Below are 24629 nucleotides of genomic sequence, written 5' to 3' on the forward strand. Positions count from 1 at the left end.
GGTTTCAGCGGACAGTCCGCTCGTGAGTAGGCAAGTTGGACGGACTAAGTATGGCGCATGCTCAGAAAGGATTTACACGGCCGAAGGTTGCATTGCAGTGTATTGGACGTCGTATTTCTAGTCCCGTCGTATGTGCTGTACACGTCATCGCGCAAGCTTTCAGCGGACTGTCTGTTCATCGTGTGTGGTCAAGTCTGTTCATTCAAAAGTAGGACGGACTGTCTGTCGGATTGTCTGACGGACTTAGTTGGCCAGACAGTCCGCCCGTGTGTACGCGGCTTTAGGCTCATCAGTTTTGGAAAGTTCCCTGATATGCACATTTATTGCAGATCAATAATGTATCAGGTTTTGAAACCAGTGGACCAATATAACAGCCTGAAAACCAAAAATGCATATCATTTGTTTATAAAAAGGACATTATGCATGTTATTTAAGTGAATATTTTATTGATGGAATTTGTTATTTTGATGTTGTTTTTGTCGCGCTTGTTATGTTTTGAGCACGTTTCATCACATATCATAAGACAGCACTGCACTGAGATAACAGTATAGAGAGAAATGCATTGGGATCTCTGCTACTAGGTGGAACATCTGTAAAGCAGGAAGTTCAATAAATTTTATACAAGGCTTCTAAACAGCCAGCGACTTTCCCTTCCTTGGGAGTACACTGGATGAGTTCCTTGGATCCAGCATTCTGGGTTGGAGGATTTTCAGGTAGGTATGCCTGTAGTAGAACATTATTTATTGCACTATACTATACATATAGAAACATTGGTCTAGTATAAATCACCTTAATTAAAATCTAATTTCAAAAGGTTTTTCAATTTTGGATGGATGGAGTGGGGAAGGGTTAAACCCCTGTCAAGCTTTTGTTGCTCTATGTTGCTCTACCCTCTCAATTGGTCCTAGCGATTATTGATATTGATACAGAAAGTGAGGGAAAATCCTAAATTTCGAGTTGTCATCAGGATAGGAAGAGGGGGGAAATGTTTCACTGGGGACACCTGTTCTGGTAAGAACTAAGGCCTGGTTCACACCTATGCAGGTTGCAGTTTGCATATTCCAAGTGCATTTTGCGTTTTTCAATACATATGCTTGATCCATTGAAGCCTGTGAAACCAAAAACCAGAAAAAAGTTCCCTGGTCCTTTCCATAAAATGCACAGATGTAAACATAACCCATAGAAAACCATGTTAAATGGACTGTAGTGTTTTTCAGAAAAACTGAAAATGCACTAAGGCCTAATACACGCCTATGCATTTTTTGTGCTTTTTGCATTTTGCAGATTTGCACTACAGAACATGCTCCATAAAAAACCATGTTAAATGGACTGTAGTGCAAATCTGCAAAATGCAAAAAGCACTAAAAATGCATAGGTGTGAATCCAGCCGGAGTGAAGAAAAATCACCCCAATGGGACACAGCTGGCAAAAAAAACAAAACCTGACAGATGTTTTAAACAATCCTTATTACTGTATATCCATTTCTTTTAAAAAGGCTTTTAAACGACTTTAGGTTATTTGACCTCAATGTAAGTAGAAGTTGTAGAACATTTATATTTTTCAGAAAGTTGTTTCAATAACAAAGATATAGTATAATGTAAAATATAGTGATGAAAATACTAAAATGCAAGTCAAATTAATTAAATTATGTTAACATTGCTTCCGAGAGGGCTTTATGAACACTTCTTCTTAATGGCCTTAGGATTATTATATACTCACTACTATACATAGGGGAGACAAATCTAATATATATATATATATACGGTATACACACACACACATTTCAAAATATGTAGGATAGAACTAACCAAAAATCTGTCTGTTCCATGTTGAATAGAATATATATTAAACATGCACACTTAAACATGAATATTTTTCTTTTTAACTGTATAATATGGCTGCATTTCCAATTGGGTACATTTTTGCTAGTAAATTATAGTTATTTTGACTCGGCATTTGAAAGGGATTCATTAATAAAGTAAACATTGTAATGCTTAATCTTAGGAAAATGTTCTCATAATGAGATGATTACATTTGAAACACAGCATAAGTCATACAAACCCTGAAATAAAATGAATCGCCATACTTGTTCTAAGTTACATTTTCAATTGCGTTGATTGTTCATTAAATTAGAGGGGAGCATACATTTAATACAAAATGATTACTGTATTTGTTTTATCTACTACAGGCAATATTTCATGTTCAAATTCTCACAGTTAAACTCCAAGCTGATAGACTGAAGATACCCATCTGTTACAATGTATGTACCATGTTCTCTCTTATATGTGAAAGTCCAACACATTGAATCATTCCTGCATGTGTCCTTCAGACAAACTCTTTTCATCTGTTGTAGTTCATCATGTTCTGGACATTTCTTCTTGGTTGATAGAAAGTTTTTTCCATGGCAGGATTCCTTAATTGGATGTAAGCGTCCCTGAGGGTTTCAAGGGTTCCAAATCCTGGAGAATGTTTTTTGGCTTTTCTTCAGGCTTTTGTTGCAGATGTTGTAGATTTTGCATTGTTCTTAATGGTATGGGTGAGAATAAATCGCAAGGTATATTGATTGATCCAGAGAATAAATTAGGCCAACATCGGTTTGAGCATTCCGGATTGTGCACAGAGAGTCTTAGCTTTTCTTGCTGTCTCCATGATCATTTTCTGATATGCTTTGGGTAGCACCATGTCCCATGTCAGTGCTATGCTCTTGGGCATCACTGTCTACCTTTGATGGCTCTCCTGGCTTCTGGGAAGCATCCACCACTCCTGTGTCCTTGCTGGAATTGCAGCCCATGGCACTTGTGGCACTTGTCTGCTCAGATGACTTTTTGTGTGCACCAGTGTGAAGCAGAAGCAGAATGAGATTGTTGTACTTTCTCCCAAGTTAAATATCCCAGGAAAGTAGATTGTAAACAGCAAAAGTGTGCCTGTTGTCCAGGTAACACTAACATACCTGCCCATGCTGTGAAACATGCAAAAGGCAGTACAATAGGGCTAGCTGGTGGTTTCTGTTAGGTTTTGTTCTGCTCTGATGACTTTCTGTATCCTGCCAAGTGAGTTTTGGTTTAATTTTAACTTATTAGAGTTCTTAAGGCATGGAGAAAAATCACGTCTAACATCCACATCAATAGAATGTACACAGGATGGCTCTGTTTATACATTGCACACTAATTCTTTATAAGTAAATATTTGACGTTTAGGCTTTTGTGAAGGCATTAATGAAATAGTAAAATATCTTAAAAAAAGATTTTGATGATAGGTTTCAGATATAGCTTCTCTTCAACTTCTTGTGTATATATAAATAAACTTTCTGCGTTATCCCTATAGCTAAATCTAAGAACACTGTGCTACAAAATTGAAATGATATAGAAGGCAGCTAAACACAAGTCTTCATCCAACCACCTGTGCAAATGCAATTAATATATACGATCTTCAAAGGTGCAGCGCTCTCCTTCAATACATTAAGTGCCTAGATAAATTAAAATATAAAGTTCATCAGTGATCAAATTAATATTGATAAAAAAAAAATACAACTATTAAATACACAAATATATATATAAATATATCAAAGTGAGTCCATCTCTCAGTGCCAGTTCATAAAGATATATACTGTATGTGCAAAATCTGTGAATTGTGTAATACCGTACACCAAAAACAATCGACCTGTGTTCACCACGGTGCCCTTCACCCCACCCAAGGGTGTCCTCTCACCTGTTTTGGTGGACCCCCCACTACCTATAGGAGGTCAGTATGTGCCTTTGCAGTGTAACCCTACGTTCACACCTATGCGTTTAGTGCATTGTGCAGTTTGCAGAAGCGCACTACAGCCCATTTAACATGGTTTTCTATGGTACTAGTTCACATCTATGCGTTTTGTGGCCGGTGCATTTTTGGAAAGGGTCAGGGACTTTTTTCCCACGATTTGCGGCTAACAGACTTCAATGGACTGCACCAGAAACGCAAGTGGTGCATTTTTGATGAGATTTTTTGTGTTTTGCATTTTCTTTTTACCACTGTATATAGCTGGTTGCTAAGCAGAGGCCAGCTTCCCAACACCCTCCCTAGCAACCAGCTATATACAGTGTGTTTTACAGCGCATTTAAAGCGGGAAAAAAACATAAAACACAAAATGCATGAAAACTGCATGCAAAAACGCATAAAAAACTGGTTTAAAAATGCAAAATGCACTGAAAAACATGTCTAAGAAATGCCTCAAGCGCAGCCACATAGATGTGAACCTAGACTAAAAGTGGCACTGGGTCCACTGACAGATCAAATCCAGTCCACAGCTCGCAGCTGGAGCTGTGCAAGCTGAGGATAGCACTGAAATTTGCCTCTATTTGACTTCTCAATTGTGAACGGAATTCTTACTCTTAATAAATACATTGTCTGGGCGATCTGCACTATGTTTTTCCTCTTGCCTCTAACATATATAACACTACGCTAAGAGCTGTGGACTGGATTTGATCTGTCAGTGAAAGCACTGCAAAGGTTCATACTGACCTCCTTTAGGTAGGGGGGTCCACCCAAGCAGGTGAGAAGACACCCTTAGGTGGGGTGAAGGGAACCTTGGTGAGCACAGGTCAATACACACAGCTTTGTTTTTGGTGTATGGGATTACACAATTCATGGATTTTGAACATATATATATCTTTATGGACTAGCGCTGAAAGATGGACTCACTTTGATATATATGATATATATAGCAGCTTATTTTTCCTAGTAGTTGCATTCATTTTCATTTTTCAATTTTCTTTTTTTTCATTTATTTTCACCCTGCCAGTAACACACTGTCCTAAGGTGACAATGCTCTCTCACATTCCTGCATTGTACCAATGGAGGAGCAGTATTTTCACCCTAGGCGGCTATACTGATTTGGACTACAAATACTTAGCCCTTTCATATTTTCTATTAAATAGGGAGGTAGGGTTGTATAGTTCACAGGAAACTTGTTAACTTGTTTGAGATTTCAGTTCACATAGCAAACTGTGCTTAGCCTGGAAAAATAACAAATAACAAATGAAGCATTATAATAATAATAATATAATAATAATTCTATAATAATAAGCATTAATAATGCATCTAAGGATTGATAAGCTGCCATATATTTTAGTTCTTCGGTTTAGATATCATTTATAAAAAAAAAACTGTACGTAGCACATTCCCCTCAGGAGCCACTTATTAGTTTGAGTTCTCTGTTCTTTGCCTCGACTCTATGAATGATCTCGGCATATCTGACACATACAGTTAAAGCGGAGGTCCACCCTAAAATGGACCTCCGCTCATCTGATCCCTCCCCCCCTCCGGCGCCACAATCGGCACCTTTCAGGGGGGAGGGGGGTGCAGTTACCTGGATAATCCAGGTAACTGCACCCACTTCCGGGCTAGCTGTCTGCGGAACGAGCGTAGGTTACGCCCCCGTTCCGCAATGCCCCGCCCCCTTCAGCAAGTGCCCCGCTGCCTGCTGGGAAACACACAGCTCCCAGAGGCAGCGGGGACCGTCCGGATTGCGCCGCGCGGCTCGCGCATGCGCAGTAGGGAACCGGGAAATGAAGCCGAAAGGCTCCATTTCCTGATTCCCATACCCAAGATGGCGGCGGGACCCGGCAGCCGAGCGAGCGATCGGCTTCGGGTGCCGACATCGCGGGCGCGCTGGACAGGTAAGTGTCACTATTTAAAAGTCAGCAGCTGCAGTATTTGTAGCTGCTGGCTTTTAAAAAAAAAAAAAAAAAACGCGGAGTCCCGGTGGACTCCCGCTTTAAGTTGATAGTGGCTTCTGAACCGAGGAGAACATAAGAATATGTACTCAACACACAGTTATAACTCAGAATCTGAAGATAAACACCAGTCTGGTGTAAAAACGTATGTTATACTGTAATGCATTGAAGGAAGTGGCAATATGTGCATATAGAGACAGGTAAAGTGTACGTCTAATACAGGTCTCCAGCCAGATATACACATAATAGGAGTTCATAGCACCATGCAAGCTATGAATATCGTCTACCTTACAATGGGAAGCTGCTCCTGCTCCAGGCAGCCAAAATAAGTGGCAGGGGGGTAAAGGAAAGAAAAGTGCTGTTGGTAAGGGGGGCATTAAAAAAAAGCACAGAAAAGCACAGGTTCACTTTAACCCCTTCAATACGGGCCCAGGCCAATTTTCAGCTTTCATCGCTGTCGCACTGTACCCAAACGAAATTTTTATCACTTTGTTCACATAAATAGAGCTTTCTTTTGGTGACATTTAAATACCATTGATTACCAATGTTTTTTTTTTTTGCTAAATAAACACAAAAAGACAGAGAAAAAAAAAAAATTTTTTAGAAACCTAGAAAAGTGACAGCAGAAAAAGACCAGTTTTTATTTATTTTTTTAGTTAACTTTTTTGTCTAAGTATAGTCTATGTTTGTCCAAAACATGTTTGAAGCCATTTACTGTTGACTGTCTCACTACCTCTGCTGAAAGTTTATTCCAAGCATCAACTACCCCTTTCAGTAAAATAATACTTTCTAAAATTCGTTTTGAACTTTACTTGTTAGTTTGAGGTCATGTCCCCGTGTTCTTTCATATTAAAATAAAACTTTTTTCCTGAACCTTATTTATACCCTTAATTTATTTAAAGATTTCAACCATGTCTCCCCATTCCCTTCTTTCATCCAGACTGTACAAATTAAGTTCCTTAAAGGGGTTGTAAAGGTAAATGTTTTTTCACCTTAATGCATTCTAGGCATTAAGGTGATAAAACATCTGACAGTGCCTGCGCCCCCAGCCCCCCCTGTTTTAATTACTTAACCCCTCGAAAATCTCGCGCTCGCCCCCGCCATCCTTTCCACCATTCAGCCTGGCTGCTGATTGGCTGGAGTGGATGGATGAAAAGCAGCGCAGCCATTGGCTCGCGCTGCTGTCAATCACATCCACTGAAGAGGAGCGTCGGGGGGCGGGGCTGTGTGATACAGCGAGCAGCTGTATCACGGGAGCGTGCCCACAGGTGCTTCTCACCATGCGAGGGAGCTTGCATGAACGTGAGAAGCACCTGCGGGAGGAAGCCAAGACAGCCGCCGAGGGACCCCAGAAGAGCAGGTTCGGGGCCACTCTGTGCAAAACAAGCTGCACAGTGGAGGTAAGTATAACATGTTTGTTATTTAAAAGTAGTTCTCGATATGTTTTATCCCCAAACCTTTCACCATTTTTGTTACCGGCCTCTGGACTCTTTATCAATATCTTTGTGTAAGTGAGGTCTCCAGAATTGGACACAGGATTCTAAATGAGGTCTCACTAAAGATTTATATAGGCGAATTAGGACCTCCTTCATTCTGCTGGTGATCCCTCTAGTGATGCATTTTAGAATTTTGTTTGCTTTTCCCATTGCCTGGTCACACTGTTTGCTCATTTTAAAATTATCTGAAATAATTACCTTCAAATGTTTTTCCTCTGTAGTGCTGACCAACACTGCACCCCCAATGTTGTACTCTCTCAAGGGATTATTTTTCCCTAGATGCATTTTTTACATTTAGAAACATTTGAAGTGGTTGTAAAGTCAAAATTTTTTTTTTATCTTAATGCATGCATGCATTAAGATAGAAAGCCTTCTGTGTGCAGTAGCCCCCCTCAGCCCCCCTAATACTTACATGAGCCCCATCTCTGTCCAGCGATGTCCACGAGTCCCTTGGCCATCCGACACTCTCCCTCCCGATTGGCTGAGACACAGCAGTGGCGCCATTGGCTCCTGCTGCTGTCATTCAAAGTAAGTTAGCCAATCAGGAGAGAGAGAGGTCAGGGCCGGGTCACAGCTCCTGGGCTGCTCTTTGCAAATCCACCGCACAGAGCAGGTAAGTATAACATGTTTGTTTTAATAAGCATTTACAGTGTAAACTAGCATAAATAGTAGCGCTAAACAGTATAAATAAATAAACCCAGTGACAGGAATAGTGATTAACACTAATACATAAACAATTAATAATAAAGTTTCTGCAAAAATAGTCCATACATGAGACTGGGTTGTCTCAAACAAGGAAAGCTGATTATATTCTGATGTGAAATCTTCTAAACTTTCACCACACCGCATGCACTAAGGCTGGATTCACACCTATACATTTTTAGTGCTTTTTGCATTTTTGCAGATTTGCACTACAGAACGTGTTCCATAGGCAACCATGATAAATGGACTGTAGTGCAAATCTGCAAAATGCGAAAAGCACAAAAAATGCATAGGTGTGAATCCAGCCTAAGTGTTTTCCCTCCCCTTTGGTTAAACACTCACCGAATGGCGATGCCTTGCACTCTCATGCTTGGCAAGACAGCATCATCCCTTACTGGGTTAGATATCCACTGATATCCAGATGTGACTCTCCATATATAATGAAACAAAGTGTTCCAATAGTGCAGTGTTGTTGTAAAAAGGTTATTCCATTAAAACCGTTTCAAACATTGCACTCACATAAGCTCAAAACAATAAAGCCTAGAGGCCTCAACTTGATGCAGCGAGTACTGGTGTAATGTGGCATCAGCAGGCACAGCACATGTAGCCTGAATCTCACCCGCGAACGATCGTGATCCTCTGAGCATCACTTCTTGTATAGCATCAAGTGTAAAAAACTGGTTGTAGTAGAGCCATGTCCCGATGTTTCATCATAACTACTTACTCATGGGATTGGCTGTACGGCACTGCAACCATCCCTTTATAGTGCCTTGTTTATTAGGGATGGCCGAATGGTTCGCCCGGCGGTCGTTTCGCGGCGAATTTCGGCTGTTCGCCGTCCGCCCGATCGGCGGACTATTGGCACTGTTCGCCCAGCGGACTTCCGTGTTTACTGTGTAAAAGAACTTTGACCTATGATGACACATCCATCGTGGGGTACAGGACAGCCAATTGAGACATTACAGCACATGGACACTTGGACATTCCCCCTAACTTATAAATAGACCCGATCCGTCGGCCATTTTACATTTTTTCTTCTGTCACTATAGGGAGAGGTTGCTGTGTGGAGCAGGGAGAGACTTCTGTGACCCAAATCGCTATTTATTAGCTCCACAAAAGTTCTTTTAAGGACTGGTATCATGGTATAGGTGTTAGGTGTAGTTCAGGATATAGGTTTGAGGCAGTGCTGTGCTAGTGATTGTTGCAGCAGCCTGAGTGTCTTTTGTCAGTGTAGAGAAAGGGACAGGACGCTGTGTGCTGCAGGGACAGTCAGTGTAATCATTAGCTGTTACTATTAGGTCCACAAAAGTGCTATTCAAGTTATTGTTCCAGCAGCCTCTGTTTTGTCAGTTTATATAGGGACAGGCAGGAAGCTGTGTGTGAGGCAGTGAGGGACAGTCAGTTTAATCAGTAGCTGTTACTATTAGGTCCACAAAGGTTCTTTTCAGGACTGGTATGGTAATAGGCTTGTACACGTATAATATGCTTTCTTCCAAATATTGAAAGAATATTATACTTGACCGCTGCCCTTCTGCTGCAGTCTGCTAATCATTCACAACCTACTTGTTCCACAAAGGTCCTTATAAGGACTGGTAAGGTCTAGAGTGCTACAGTACATAGGGTTGAGTGAGGTACAGACTGCTATTCCATAAGGACTGGTATTGGTCCACAATACACAGGGTTGAGGTGCACTACTGCTGACCGCTGCCCTATACTACAGCAGTCCTTCATCAGTATAGGGACTGACGTACAGTCTGCTAATCATTCACAACCTACTTGTTCCACAAAGGTCCTTATAAGGACTTGGAAGGTCTAGGGTGCTACAGTACATAGGGTTGAGTGAGGTACAGTCTGCTATTCCATAAGGACTGGTATAGGTCCACAATACATAGGGTTGAGTGAGGTACAGTCTGCTATTCCATAAGGACTGGTATAGGTCCACAATACATAGGGTTGAGGTGCACTACTGCAGCAGTCCTTTATCAGTATAGGGACTGAGAGTTTTGTCACAGGGTCATTTAAAAAATGACAGGCAGAGGAAGAGGCAGGCCCTTCCGCAGGGGTGGTAGGGGTAGGGCAGGAGCAACAGGCTTGAGCCAAAGTGGGAAGTTGCAGAAGGTGCGTTCAATTACTTTAAAGGACGCACCAGACTTGGTTGAATGGCTCACTCAGCCTTACTCTTCTGCACCCTCCTCATCCTCTCGATCTGCACCCTCTTCTTCACTCTCTGCTATGTGCACCCCCAAAGACACTACCACCAACAACACCACAACCACCACATACCTTCAGCGCCTAGAGGCGATTCAGTTCGCATTGTGCGCTATATAAGTATTTCATTCATTCATTCATTCAGTGATGTCACGTGGGTGCCCACAAGAGAGGAAGAGGAGGGGAGTTCAGAGGGAGATATGGACCAGCAGATAGGGAGGAGAAGCAGGAATAACTTACATTGCACAAAGCAGACTGCAAATGTATCAGGAGCGAGTCATAGATCATGTACGGTCGCATCTGGCGCTCCCAGGACACCGGCACATGGCTCCGCAGTGTGGGCTTTTTTTAACGCGTCCGCTGCTGACAATAGCGTTGCCATCTGCAATCTTTGCAGTCAACGCATTAGTCGCGGTAAGCCCAACACTCACCTCGGGACAACCGCCTTAAGAAGGCACACGAACAGCCATCACCGAGCCCAGTGGGAGCAACGGAACACACAAAGCCACACTCCAGGCTCTCACCGTCCAGCCTCGTCTTCTACTTCTCCTTCTCCTCTCTCCTCACAATTGTCCTCCACTCCACCTTCCATCACGCCAAGCTCACGTTTTTCTGCAAAAAGGCAGGCTTCCGTGGGCCTAATGTTCGAGCATAAAAAAAGATGACGCCGGATAACCCTCTTGCACAACGGTTGATGGCTGGCTTGTCAGAACTGATAGCCCACCAACTACTGCCATATAAACTGGTGGACTCGGAGGCCTTTCGAAAATTTGTGGCCATTGGAACACCACAATGGAAGGTCCCAGGAAGGAAGTATTTCTCAGAGAAGGGCATCCCAGAGCTATATGGCCATGTTCAGCGGCAAGTGAATGTATCTCTGGCACACAGTGTCGGTGCCAAGATACATCTGACCACAGACACATGGTCTAGCAAACACGGGCAGGGAAGGTATATCACTTTTACTGCCCACTGGGTGAACCTTCTGACGGCCGTCAAGCATGTAACCCGTGGCACCCATGTAGATTTGGCTTTACCGCCACGGATTGCATGCAGGCCTGGCCCTTCTTCTCCTCCTCCTCCTACTCTATCCTCCTCCCTCTCCTCCTCAGCTGACTCCTCCTTTTCCACTGCTAGCGTCTCTTCCGCTGCGCCGCCCAAGCTCCCAGAACCTATTCGACATGCCAGGTGAGACGTTGCCATGCCGTGCTGCCTCTGTTGTGCCTGGAAGCCAAGAGCCACACTGGCCTGGCACTCCTTTCAGCTTTGCGTTCACAGGCAGATCAGTGGCTAACACCGCTCAATTTGACAGTTGGTAAAGTGGTGTGTGACAACGGTGCCAATCTGCTTAGCGCATTGAAACAGGGCAAAATCACGCATGTGCCATGCATGGCACACGTCTTAAACTTGGTCATGCAGCGATTCGTTGTCAAATACCCTGGGGTCCAGGACATCTTGCGGCAGGCAAGGAAAATCTCGGCCCATTTCAGAAGACTCTGGTGCGGCCGCACTTAGCGTATGCTGTCCAGTTCTGGGCACCAGTCCTCAGGGAGGATGTGCTGGAAATGGAGCGAGTACAAAGAAGGGCAACAAAGCTAATAAAGGGTCTGGAGGATATTAATTATGAGGAAAGGTTGCGAGCACTGAACTTATTCTCTATGGAGAAGAGACGCTTGAGAGGGGATATGATTTCAATATACAAATACCATACTGGTAACCCCACAATAGAGATAAAACTTTTTCGCAGAAGGGAATTTAACAAGACTCGTGGCCACTCATTAAAATTAGAAGAAAAGAGGTTTAACCTTAAACTACGTAGAGGGTTCTTTACTGTAAGTGCGGCAAGGATGTGGATGTGGAATTCCCTTCCACAGGCAGTGGTCTCAGCGGGGAGCTTTGATAGTTTCAAGAACTGAACGACTGCAACATACAGGGATATACAATGTAATACTGACATATAATTACACACATGGATTGGACTTGATGGACTTTTTTCAACCTCACCTACTATGTAACTATGTAACTACCCCATCAGCCCAGTCAGTGGCGTAACTAGAACCTTCAGGGCCCTGATGCAAGAAACCATGAAGGGGGCCCCCCTGAACCCCAGCCAGGACCCTTCCCTCCGAGTCTGGCGGTGGAACTCCAGGGCGTGGTCACAGGTATGACCTTTGTGAGCCCTGTAGTTCCATCACTGGCATCAGTATTTTTTTTTTTTTTTTTTTTTTTTTTAGGTGCCCCATAGGGAGACTGTCCCTAGGCAGGATGGGGTCCCCGTCCCCAGAAGAGATGAGGTCCTTTTCTCCAGGGCAGATGAAGTTACTGCCCCCAGGTGAGAAGGGGTCCCTGTCCCCACGTGAGAAGGGGTCCCTGTCCCCAGGGGGAGATGGAGGGGGTATGCTGTAGGCCGCGCACTCATCCATGTTGGCCTGGGCTCCATTCAGTGTGCTGGACGAGCGATCAGCATATCTCCCAGAAAGACCTTTCATCATCTGTGTATGATGGGGGAGGAGGAGGGCTGGCAGACAAGCCTGCAGTGTCCTCCGGCGAGCTGGCTCTCATAGGGCTGCACTGCATCTGTGTGCTTAAAGTTTGTTTACCCGGGAGAAGTATGCAGTGCAGAGTGGGCCGGACTCGGGGGGGGGGGGGGGGGGACGATGGCTGGGGAGAACAGACATCGGACTGAGCGGCAATACATGGAGCAGGAGAGGGGTACTCTGAGGAGTCAGCCGAGGACACAGGTCATGCGGGGAATGCACAACTAAAGAGCAGCCAGTGCGATAGTTGAGCATGGAGCTCTGCTAGTCACCCTCCACCTCCAGCCACCCATGTGCATGGTGCACTGGTACCCCTAGCTGCCTATGCTGCTGCCAGGCCATATGTAGAGGGGGCTGCATGGGCCCCCTGCATCACAGGGCCCGGTTGCAGTCGCGACTGCTGCACCCCCTATAGTTACGCCCCTGAGCCCAGTCCTTAGCAACACAAACCTTCACATTTGTTTCAACCTGCTGTGGACAGAAATGCTCCTCATCAATTACATCTCTGCCCCTATTTCTCAGTTTTAATGCATGTATTTTTCTGTTATATTGCTTGCTTTGTTTATGTTATAAAAATTTTCAAATAAATGATCTTCATTCATGAACTGAGGCTGGTACAGTGATCAGCAGAGGCCAGCCCCGGCTTCATCCACCCATAAGCCAGGTGGGAACAGGTTAAAGAAAATATCTGCTAAAAGAAAAACAACAACAAAAATGTCCTTTTTGCCCATGTTTACTAATCAGATTTTCTGGTTTATTTTCCCATAGTATAAAAAATGAAATGTGGATGCCCACTATGGGTGATAACGACTTTTTTACCTTTTTTTTTTTTTTTTTTTTTTTTACTTTATTTACCTTTCTCCAGCTAGTTCATGTAAAAAAAAAAAAAAAACCCTAGGCCATATATTATCTTTGTGGTCTCCCAGTTGTATTATCACATATGCAAGAACGTCCCCTGACAACCTCTGATTATTTATGAGTTTTATAACCAGACATAGTTAAATAACTCGCAGGACTGGTCATAGACTGCTTGTAGTGAACTGTAATGACATAGCTACATAGTTAGCGTGTTTGTAAAAAAGAGACAAATCCATCCAGTTCAACCAATTAATAAATGACAGTGCAATACCAAAACTGTTTACAACTAACTTTGCTGCCAACATGGAGATTTACTAAAACTGGAACACTGGTAATCTGGTGCAGCTGTACATGGTAGCCAATCAGCTTCTAACTTTCACTTGTTCAGTTAAGCTTTGACTATAAAACTCACAAATTGATTGGTTCCTATGAAGCTCTTTACCAGATTTTGCAATCTCCAGTTTTAGTAAATTGTCTGGTCATTTGAAGGTTGGTAGGGGGGACTGGTTTTCAACTTATCAATCAAGTAAATTCTTTTGCAAAGCTAGCTTTTTCTGAATCAGATAAATATCCATGTCACGACATGGTATCACTACTTTGGGTGATATTATGCCTCAGGGTGCTTTACTGTTGATTTCTGCCCTTTTTTTCGAAATTTAAGTTACCCCAGTGGATGTGGTTCAGACACCTGCAGCTGCAACATGCCATTAGGGCACAATTTCCCCAGGTGCCTCCAGGCTGATCCAGTAGAACTACTATCTCCTGGTGAGCTAGACAAGCCTCTATTGACTCTATACGCTGCATTCATGGGCACTGATTCACCTAAAATGGACAGGTTATGGGAGGTGTGGCATGGGGACATACTGTCACTAGACAAGGAAGAGTGGAAGGATTGTCTAGATCAGGGTCCTAGATTGGTCATCTCCTCCAGGGATTAGCTTATCCAGGTAAAATTCCTCCACAGGATTTGCTACACACCTCAGAGATTACACCGTATATTCCCAGATCGGGACGCCAACTGTCCTAGATGTAAAACACAGGTAGGGGCTTTTCTCCATATGTTTTGAGATTGCCCGGTTATATCCTCCTACTGGTCAGCAGTGTTCGGTGAAATTAATCTTAAATTACAGTTGTCCCTCCCTGTGGTGCCAGAATTAGCATTGCTGGGGGACCACAATGACGTGCAGTGGTCTCATCATTTAACCACTTCAGCCCCGGAAGATTTGGCTGCTCAATGACCAGGCCATTTTTTGCGATACGACACTGCGACATTTTAACTGACAATTGCGTGGTCATGCGACGCTCTACCCAAACAAATTTGATGTCCTTTTTTTCTCACAAATAGAGCCTTCTTTTGGTGGTATTTGATCACCTCTGGGGTTTTTATTTTTCGAGCTATGAACGAAAAAAGAGCGACAATTTTGAAATAAAAATTATCTTTTACTTTTTGCTATAAAAAATATCCTGCTTTTTTTTTCAAAAAAACAAATGTTTTCCTCTGTTTAGGGTGATATGTATTGTTCTTGGTAAAAAAAAAAAAATCGCAATAAGTGAATATTGATTGGTTTACGCAAAAGTTATAGCATCTACAAAATAGGGAATAGATTTATGTCATTGATATTTTTTATTTTTTTACTAGTAACGGCGGTGATCTGCAATTTTTATTGGGACTGTGATATTGCTGTGGACAAATTGGACACTTTTGACTCATTTTTGAGACCAATGACAATTATACAGCAATCAGTGCTATAGAAATGAACTGATTACTGTATACATGTCACTGGCAGGGAAGGGGTTAACACTAGGAGGCGATCAAGGGGTTAACTGTGTTCCCTAGGTGTGTTCTAACTGTGGGGGGGGTGGGACTGTCTAGGAGGAGAGAGAGCGATCGATGTTCATACCTAGTATGAACACACGATCTGTCGCCTCTCCCCTGAGAGAAACGGGATTTGTGTGTTTACACACACAGATCCCATTTCTTGCTCTGCCAAGCTGCAGAAACCGGGCTAAACAGTCCCAGGACTGTTTGTGTAAATTGAGCAAGACTGAATGCACCTAGATGGAGCTGAATAATAGGTAGAAAAATGTTCTGATGCACACGTTTTAATCCATCTGGTGCAGTTCATTGAAAGTCCTCTAATCTTTGGATCAATAAACTCCACAACTCATTGGGATACATTCAGATCTATTTATGTTGCGTTGTAAATAGATGGTCTTAAACTGGCCATACATGTATAGAAATTCAGCTGATTTAGCAGGGACCGGACGAATTTCGATCTATGGGTGGCCATTGTGGTTAAACCGAAGTCAATTGCTTGACCTGTTGAACCTCTGTCTGTATATTTTCGCTCAATCAGTGCCATGGGCAATAGGCTGCAGAACTGATCTCTGTATTCTTAAGGCAGGGGAGTCTTCCCGCTGTAAGAATGCAATGACACAGCAGAGAGGATTCAACAGTAATGGCGAAATCAGGAAGCCTGCTGGCTGAATGAAAAAACGTGCCCATGTATGGCCAGATTTACATATAAGTAGCAAACATTACTGGCAATGCATGCTCATATACAACAATGGTATGAAGTGTGTGATATTTCATCGCACTTAACCTTTTTACATAAACTCTTTGACTCACTCATCAAATAGTATGGGGTTAAATTAATTCCCCTGTGCTGCAGTCACTAGCATTAGTAGCACTAGTGAATTGGGTTCTGTACAAACAAACATGCATTCTGCAGCAGTACCAAGCAGACAACAATATATGTAATTTACGAGCAATAAAATATGGAGCTGTTACTTGCCACTCAATAGTCACACTGTTGCAAGAATTCTAATTGTTAATTTGATAAATTAATTCATAAAGATCCAGTAGTATGCGTGTTTTCTAAATAGCTATAAGGAATGTCTGTAGTGGAAAACATAGCCAGGTTGGACATGAACATGAATGTATATCCATCTTTTTTTTTTTTTTTAATGGTTAACGATTAAAACCCCTATCCAACGCTTGTAGGCAGATGCCTATAGAGTAGTGTGGCAAATGTTTGTTTCTTGTATTTCATAAAAGATATGATTTTCCCTGTATTGTTTAAGCACTGTATGTGGTTGGTCTTGGGATTGAGGGAGTTACAGATTCTGCTGAGGCCCCATGCACACTAGAGGCTCAAAAAATACTTTTTTTGCCAGTGATTTTGCAGTTTAAGAGCCTTTTTAAAAGTGTTTAGCTACCTGTAGCTACTGGGGCAGTCTATTTAAGTTTGATCAGTTATTTCAGTTATTGTACTGATAAAGCATAGGATGTAGATGTAAAATGTCCTACGTGACCATATGTTGGTGTCCTTGGTGTTATCTTTGTGAACAATAAAAGGCAATCAGGATTTCAGGATGTGCAGCCATTTCTTTCTTTTTTCATATCCCCAAAATCCATACCAGACCCTTATCCCAGCATGCAGCCTAGCAGGCCAGGAAAGGGAGGGGGATGAGCGAGTGCCCCCCCCTTTTGAACCATACTAGGCTACATGCTCTCAACATGGGGGGTCCTCATGTTGATGACAAGCACAACTCTGGCCCTATGGGGGGTGATTTATCAAAATTTGGAAGTCCCCTTTAACAAAGAGGCCCCTAGATCCCACCACCCCCCTATGTGAATGAGTACGTGGTTCATTGTACCCCCATCAAAAAAAATTTTGTTCTTTTTCTCAATTGTGTTTACTTTCATCTGACAGCGGGGAAACTCCCTGACAGCTGATGAGTCATCCGTTATGTACAAGAGTACTTCTTCCTAGTATTCAAGTGTAATATACGTATCAATGTCACTGTGCGTGAGAAGATAGGTTACTGGGCTTGTGCAGTCTTGTACAGGCTCAGCGGTACCAGCTCAGAAATGTTGAATAAAACAGAGCCATGAAGGTTATTGTGGAACTGTTATTCATAGGGCACAGAGTGTAATGAGTTAAAGAACTGTGCCACAGGTTACAAAGAGTTAATTGTGTGCTTTTTGAGAAGCATCACTTTTAAGTTGGAGTGTTGCCTTAACACCAGTATTGCACCAGTATTGCATTAAATGGCAGCTTCAGTTCGCCTTTAGGGGCACTAGCCAATGCATTTTTCCAGTCCCTATATGGGTGTAGTAAGCCTCACCCACATGCTGTTAGGGGTTTACGCTCATACTTCTGTGAACTGAATAAAATTCAAATCATGGATGGCATTGCCTGCACCACGCAGCTTGACAAACTTTAATTGTGAGATCAAAGGAGGTGGGTGGAAGAAAGTCAGCCAAAAAATGAGTGCAGCCAATGAGCTGCATTCATTGTTCCAGCATTTTGACTGTCACAAGTGCTAACTGTCTATACACAATAACCAGCTGGAGATTTGTCCATCCATGCTGTTTAGGGATGTTCATATGTCTCTACACCCACTCTGAAGCCTTGTACCCATGGTACGATTGTTGGCCAACCGAGCATCTGATTTTTTTCAAAAGGGTGTGTGCCAGGATCTTGTCTTGCATACTAACGGTACACAATTGTCGTGCCACAAACATGAACATAGTGATGTACTACAAGGAACTTCAGCTCTTGAGCGCCACCCTTTGGGCCCCTTCTGCTAATTTTGTGTTTGGTGAGCATTGATTCTGAGCAAGCGTGTTTGTACTTTCGAATTTTGTGTGACAGATTTGTGTACTGACCATACGAAAATCTGATGTCAAAAATTTACTATCCTGTCATCCAAAATTTGTTGGCGGAAAAATGGACAATTGTCAAAAGGAGCATACTAACGGTAAGATTTTAAGATAACAGTCTGTCAACAGAAAATCTGATGCCAACAATCCTACTGTGTGTACAAGGCTTTAGCCTGTCATTGATTTGTACAGACTGCTGGCCATAGCTGATAAACTGAATAAGCTTGTGAGCAAACCAAACTAATGGCTCAGAACCTTTCAAATTTGATACAGCTGCTGGCACTCATCACAATCTCATAAGTGCATAATTATATAAAAACAAATAAAATGCCACGCTATATTAAGATTACCAATGTGATATGACACATATAAAATGCCTGAATAAAAAAATGTATGCAAACCGTGCATAATATTAAACATAATAACATGTATTATAAAAATATCCATTGGGCTAGAAAATTAAAACAATGACAGATGAAAAATGCTGCACTATATTGAAGTAACCAATGTGATATGACACATATAAATAAAGTGCATGAATGACAAAATGATAACATCCTATTAAATAATAAAAAAAAAAGTCAATTGTGCTGGCAAAGCAAAATCCTATGATGTGCTCCAAAGTTGACAAGATGACAACAAACTTTTTTTTTTTACACAAAGTTGTCCATTTATACAATATTTCTAACACACAGCATGTACATACCAAAAATTACACCCCAAAATAGATTCTCCTAGTCCTCCTGAGTATAGTGATACCACATGTGGGAGACTTTTCCACAGCCTGGCCACATACAGAGACCCAACATACAGAGAGTACCATCAGGTGTTCTAGGGGCATAAATGTCAAATCTAATTTGACTACCTATTGCAATTCTGTGAGGCACTGTAGTGGCATAGCTGTGGCATGGATGAGAACTGATGTGGCATGGATGAGCATGAATGGGGATGGATGAGCTGTGGATGGGGATAGTTGAGCATGGTTGAGCCATGAATGTGGATGGCTGACTATGGATGGGATGACTGAGTATGGCTGAGTATGGATGGGATGCCTGAGCATGAATGAGTATGGCTGAGCATGAATGAGTATGGCTGAGCATGAATGAGTATGGCTGAGTATGGCTGAGTATGGATGTGATGGCTGAATATGGCTGAGTATGGCTGGGTATGGCTAAGTGTGGGTGGCATGCATGGGGTGGCTGAGTATGGATGGCATGCATGGGGTGGCTGAGTATGGATGGCATGCCTGGGATGGCTGAGCATGGATGGCATGCATGGGATGGCTGAGCATGGATGTCTGAGCATGGATGGCATGCATGGGATGCCTGAGTATGGATGGCATGCATGGGATGCCTGAGTATGGATGGCATTCATGGCATGGCTGAGCATGGATGGCATGCATGGGATGGCTGAGCATGGATGAATGGATGACTCCCCAAAATTGTCACAGAGCAGTGCTGTGGGCACTACACATCCTGCCCACAGTGCTGCTGTAGCCAATCCCGATCCACAATGACGCCAATTTGTTTACAAGTGATCGCTCCGTCATTTGGCGGAGCGATCACGTGGTAAAGGGATAACTACAGTAATCCCGGATATTACCGGGTGCGTGCCCTCCCAGAGTTATTGAGCCGCACTTGTTATTGAGCCGCACCACAGTTGTTATGTGGTTAAACCATTTCATCAAGGGGTCAATGGGAAAAATGCCCCCTATGGTAATGTGACCAAGATATATCCCTGGAACTACAGACCAGTTAACATAACATCAATAGTATGCAAGCTCTTGGAAGAGATGATAGGGGACTATATACAAGATTTTAGTAATGAAAACAGTATAATTAGTAGTAATCATTCTTGTCAAACAAATCTATTAATCTTCTATGAGGAGGTGAGCAGCCATCTAGATGAAGGAAGGCCAGTAGAAGTAGTGTATCTGGATTTTATAAAGGCATTTTATACAGTTCCCCACAAAGGTTTACTATACAAGCTAAAGTCTGTTGGCATGGACCAAAGGGTGAGTACCTGGATTGAAAACTGGCTACAAGGGCGAGTTCAGAGGTGGGTGATAAATGGGGAGTACTCGGAATGGTCCAATGTGGAAAGTTGGGTCCCTCAGGGTTCTGTCCTGGGACTAATCCTATTTAATTTATTCATAAATGACCTGGAAGATGGGATAAACATCTCAATCTCAGTATTTGCGCACAATACTAAGCAGAGCTAGCTTCTCCGCAGGATGTGGAAACCTTGCAAGAAGATCTGAACAAATTAATAGGGTGGGCAACTACATGGCAAATGAGGTTTAATGTAGAAAAATGTAAAATAATGCATTTAGGTGGCAAAAACATGAATGCAATCTACTCACTGGGGGGAACTCTGTGGGGAATCGAGGATGGAAAAAAACCTGGGGGTCCTAGTAGATGACAGGCTCAGTAATGGCATGCAATGCCAAGCTGCTGCAAGCAAAGCCAGTAGAATATTGGCATAAAAAGGGAATAAACTCCAGAGATAGAACGATAATTCTCCCAATCGACAAGACTCTGGTCCGGGCCACACCTGGAGTATGCCGTTCTAGGTACCAGTCCTCAGGAAGGATGTGCTCTGAATGGAGAGAGTACAGAGAAGGGCAACAAAGCTAATAAAGGGACTGGAGGATCTTAGTTATGTATTTATATATTATTTATTAAAATGCTTAACCTACGCAGTTTTACCCAAAGGCCTCGATGCTCAAAACAAAAGACATTGACATTAAAAGACCTTAAGAGATCCAACATACCAACAGGGCAACATACAAAATAAAAGCTAGGCAGTCTGTCCAATACACCCCAATTAAAATTAGATGACTCCAAAAACTTGTACAAAAAGTACGGTTTTATGAGGAAAGGTTGCGAGCACTGAACTTATTCTCTCTGGAGAAGAGATGCTTGAGAGGGGATATGATTTCAATGTACAAATACCGTACTGGTGACCCCACAATAGGGATAAAACATTTCCGTGAAAGGGCATTTAAAAAGACTCGCAGCCATTTACTAAAAATAGAGGAAAAGCGTTTTAACCGAAAACTGCGTAGAGGGTTCTTTACGGTAAGAGAGGTAAGGATGTGGAATTCTCTTCCACAAGCAGTGGTTTCAGCAGGGAGCATCGATAATTTAAAAAAACTATTAGAGCCCTTTCATACTGCACCGACCATGGCGTCAGTGGTAAAGCAGCGCTATTATTAGAGCTGATTTACTGTTGTTTTAGTGTCGCCAAACCACAGGCGAAAAGGGGTTAAATCCACCCGCAAAACACCGCCGGAGTGGCGTTTTGCTGGTGGTATTGCAGCGCTGCCCCATTGATTCCAATGGGGAGCAGCGGTAGAGAAGCAGTGAGTTCACTGCTCCTTCACCGCTCCAAAGAAGCTGCTGGCAAGACTTTTTAGGAAGCCCTGCCAGCGCACCGCTCCAGTGTGAAAGCCCTCTGGGTTTCACACTGGAGTGCATGGAGCAACTGTTTTAGGGTGTTTTGCAGGTGCTATTTTTAATGCTATAGCGCCTGCAAAACGCGCTCAGTGTGGAAGGGGTCTTAGATAGGCACCTAAACGACCACAACATACAGGGATATACTGTCTAATATTGACATAAAAATGCACATACACAGGTTGAACTCGATGGAGGGAGTGTCTTTTTTCAACCTTACCAACTATGTAACTATGATCAGTAGGAATAATGCACCCCTTATGGAATGGTCAGAATGCCACCGTTAGACAGCTTCACTAAATAGATCATTGGTGTCATGCTGATGGCTTTGCCAACTGGCGCTGGTCCTGGAACTATGCAGATACTATGAAATGGATGGACAGTCAGCCACAGCTCAAGGAACCCCTGGCAACCTCTGAAGAAAGCCTAAACTTCCACATTCTTAATTCTCATTAAGGCTGGATTCACACCTATGCATTTTTAGTGCTTTTTGCATTTTGCAGATTTGCACTACAGTCCATTTATAAGGGTTCCCTATGGAACATGTTCTGTAGTGCAAATCTGCAAAAAGCAAAAAGTACAAAAAAATGCAGAGGTGTGAATCCAGCTTAAGAATGGCTGCGTTAAATTTACAGGTGCTTTTTTACCACTACTATACTGGCTTTTGAAACTTACAAATACAACAGTTTAGAAACAGAATGAAAGGTTTAGCCCTGTAAAAATCTTTTTGATAGATAAAAGGTGCATATTCTTTAGAGGTATATACATCAGACCAAAATATGGGACAAATGAGGAGGAAAGAGGGACAGCAGGAATGTATTCCAAAAGAGTGGCAGTGCCCCCAAATCAGGGACAGTTGGATAAACATACACTTTAAACATCAGTATGATTACAATGTTCTTTTTCAGTTTATTTAACTGTCAGGTGACACACTGACAGGTTAAAACAGATAACAACTGATTGTAACTGACCATATTACGTAACCAGATTAGGTTTATCTCAGCTGCTCAAGGCAGTATAAATAAAGTGGCATTATACAGTCATGAGACACATGTAGCCTTACAAAAAAAAAACATTGTATCTTGGTAGCCACTAACAATGACTTTTGTTTGTTCTTTTTTTATATACTGTGCCTAGAAACCTTTCTGTCCTAACAAAAACTGTGGGCAATTTTTGGAACTGGTTTGTTGTGTATTATAGCTTGCTTACATCAGCCAAACTGGATTGCTGACTCACATGGCTGGAAAGAATGCGCCCTTTATTAGGTGCATTGTTAATTTGCTGTGTACGAAGTCTATGGTAATGTAAGCAAGGCCTTGTTGAAAGTGATTTAATCACAAAGGAATGTTTACCAGTATGGATTTCACTCTGCGGGAGGCACTAATGTGGTTTTGTGGATCAATGACTACTGATTTACTTCCCCCTTTTAACTTAAAGTTCATCCACAGGACTCTAGTGAAAGGAAAAGACAGTATTAATTATAATAATCACATATATCAATGAAAAACCTTGTTTATTTGTTTCTGGGATTTTGATACAATGTTTGGAAGAAAAAAATGATGTTTCTTAAAGGCTACATTTACATAGGCGACTGGGCTGCTGTGTCCAGAGGGGGCTTAAACTCTGGACGCAGCAATACTCTGCGCTATGGCCACATACAAACTAACTGATTAGCTGTGAACAGTTCCTGTGCAGCCAGAAGTCCACAGAATTGCCAAACCTGGACACAGATCGTCTGTATCCATAGGTCAGTTGAAGGCTCTATTTGCATTAGTGTATAGTGTGTGCAGGCCGCTTTTAGAACCAACTTCAAGGATATACTGATTCTTGCCAGTGGTCGCCCCTGTACACCCATGTGAGTGTACTCTTATGCCGTGTACACGGCCGGACTTTTCAACAGCAAAGGTCAGACAAAACAAATCCATCAGACAACTCGACCGTGTGTGGGCTTCATCGGAGCTTTGCTGTCGAAAAAATCAGACGGACTTTAGATTTAGAACATGTTTCAAATCTTTCCGATGGACTCGAGTCCGGTCAAAAAATCCGTTCATCTGTATGCTAGTCCGACGGACGAAAACCGACACTAGGGCAGCTATTGAATATGCACTTCCTTATTCTAGTCCAGTCGTACGTCATCGAATCCGTCGGATTGTGGTGTGACCAAGTCCGTTTGTTTGGAAAGTCTGTCAGAACTCCGCTGAAAAGTCAGTCGGGAAGACCGTCAGACCTAGTCTGCCGGAAAGTCTGGTCGTGTGTACACGGCATTAAGCTAAGGTTGTGTAGCAGGAGATTTCAACAATGTCCTGCTCTTGTGGGTTTCCAATACTGATTCAAAACAGCACAATTCTATCTAAGGTCCCATACACACTCTTTTTTTCTGATGATTTTTGTATTCAGATTTACCAAAACCATGTAGTACAAGGGCCTGCCTGATTGCATACAAATTGAAACTCCTAAGGTTTGACCTCATATTATATGGTTTTGGTAAATCTGAAGACCAAAATTTTCAGAAAATCTGATAGTGTGTATGGGGCTTAACTGTAAACTTCTTTAGATGAAAATTTCCCCTCTGATTTGGGGAACTGAATTGTTATTTTCTGTGTGTACAGTACATGGTTGCTACCAATAGTTATATTAACAATCCTTTTCTTATCCTGGTTGACCTTTGATGAGTCATACATCATACATTACAAAGAAATACTTTCAAATATATACGATGACCATCATCAGACTACCCATGCACAATATACTGGTAAGTAACAGTAAGGGTGAATAGAAGGTATCCTTTAACCCCTCAGAACAAATGTATTTTCAACAGTATCACAGATTCACATAGGCGTGCTTACCTACCTGGATGCATAGGTGTGCAGGATGCAAGCAGACAGTCCAACGCATGTTCATTTGAGCACAAAGGGTACATGGACACAGCTGCTAGTCCCAATTTGACAGCCATGCCAGTGTGGGTGTGTGTCCTCGAACACCCACTATCTGCA

At 42.5% G+C, this 24629-nt stretch overlaps 1 long non-coding RNA gene across 1 annotated transcript; it reads right to left on the bottom strand.

Moving 5' to 3' along the window:
- Positions 1–426: 426 nt before the first annotated feature.
- LOC143934872 (uncharacterized) lies at positions 427–24629 on the bottom strand. Its single transcript, XR_013263406.1, has 2 exons — positions 24487–24629; positions 427–3466 (listed from the first exon to the last, which is right to left on the bottom strand). It is a non-coding gene; the product is annotated as an uncharacterized LOC143934872 (long non-coding RNA).

This window comes from Lithobates pipiens, unplaced genomic scaffold, assembly GCF_037356315.1.
Source record: "Lithobates pipiens isolate NorthernLeopardFrog02 unplaced genomic scaffold, aLitPip1_a1.2 Scaffold_10, whole genome shotgun sequence".
In the NCBI taxonomy this organism is placed as follows: Eukaryota; Metazoa; Chordata; class Amphibia; order Anura; family Ranidae; genus Lithobates; species Lithobates pipiens.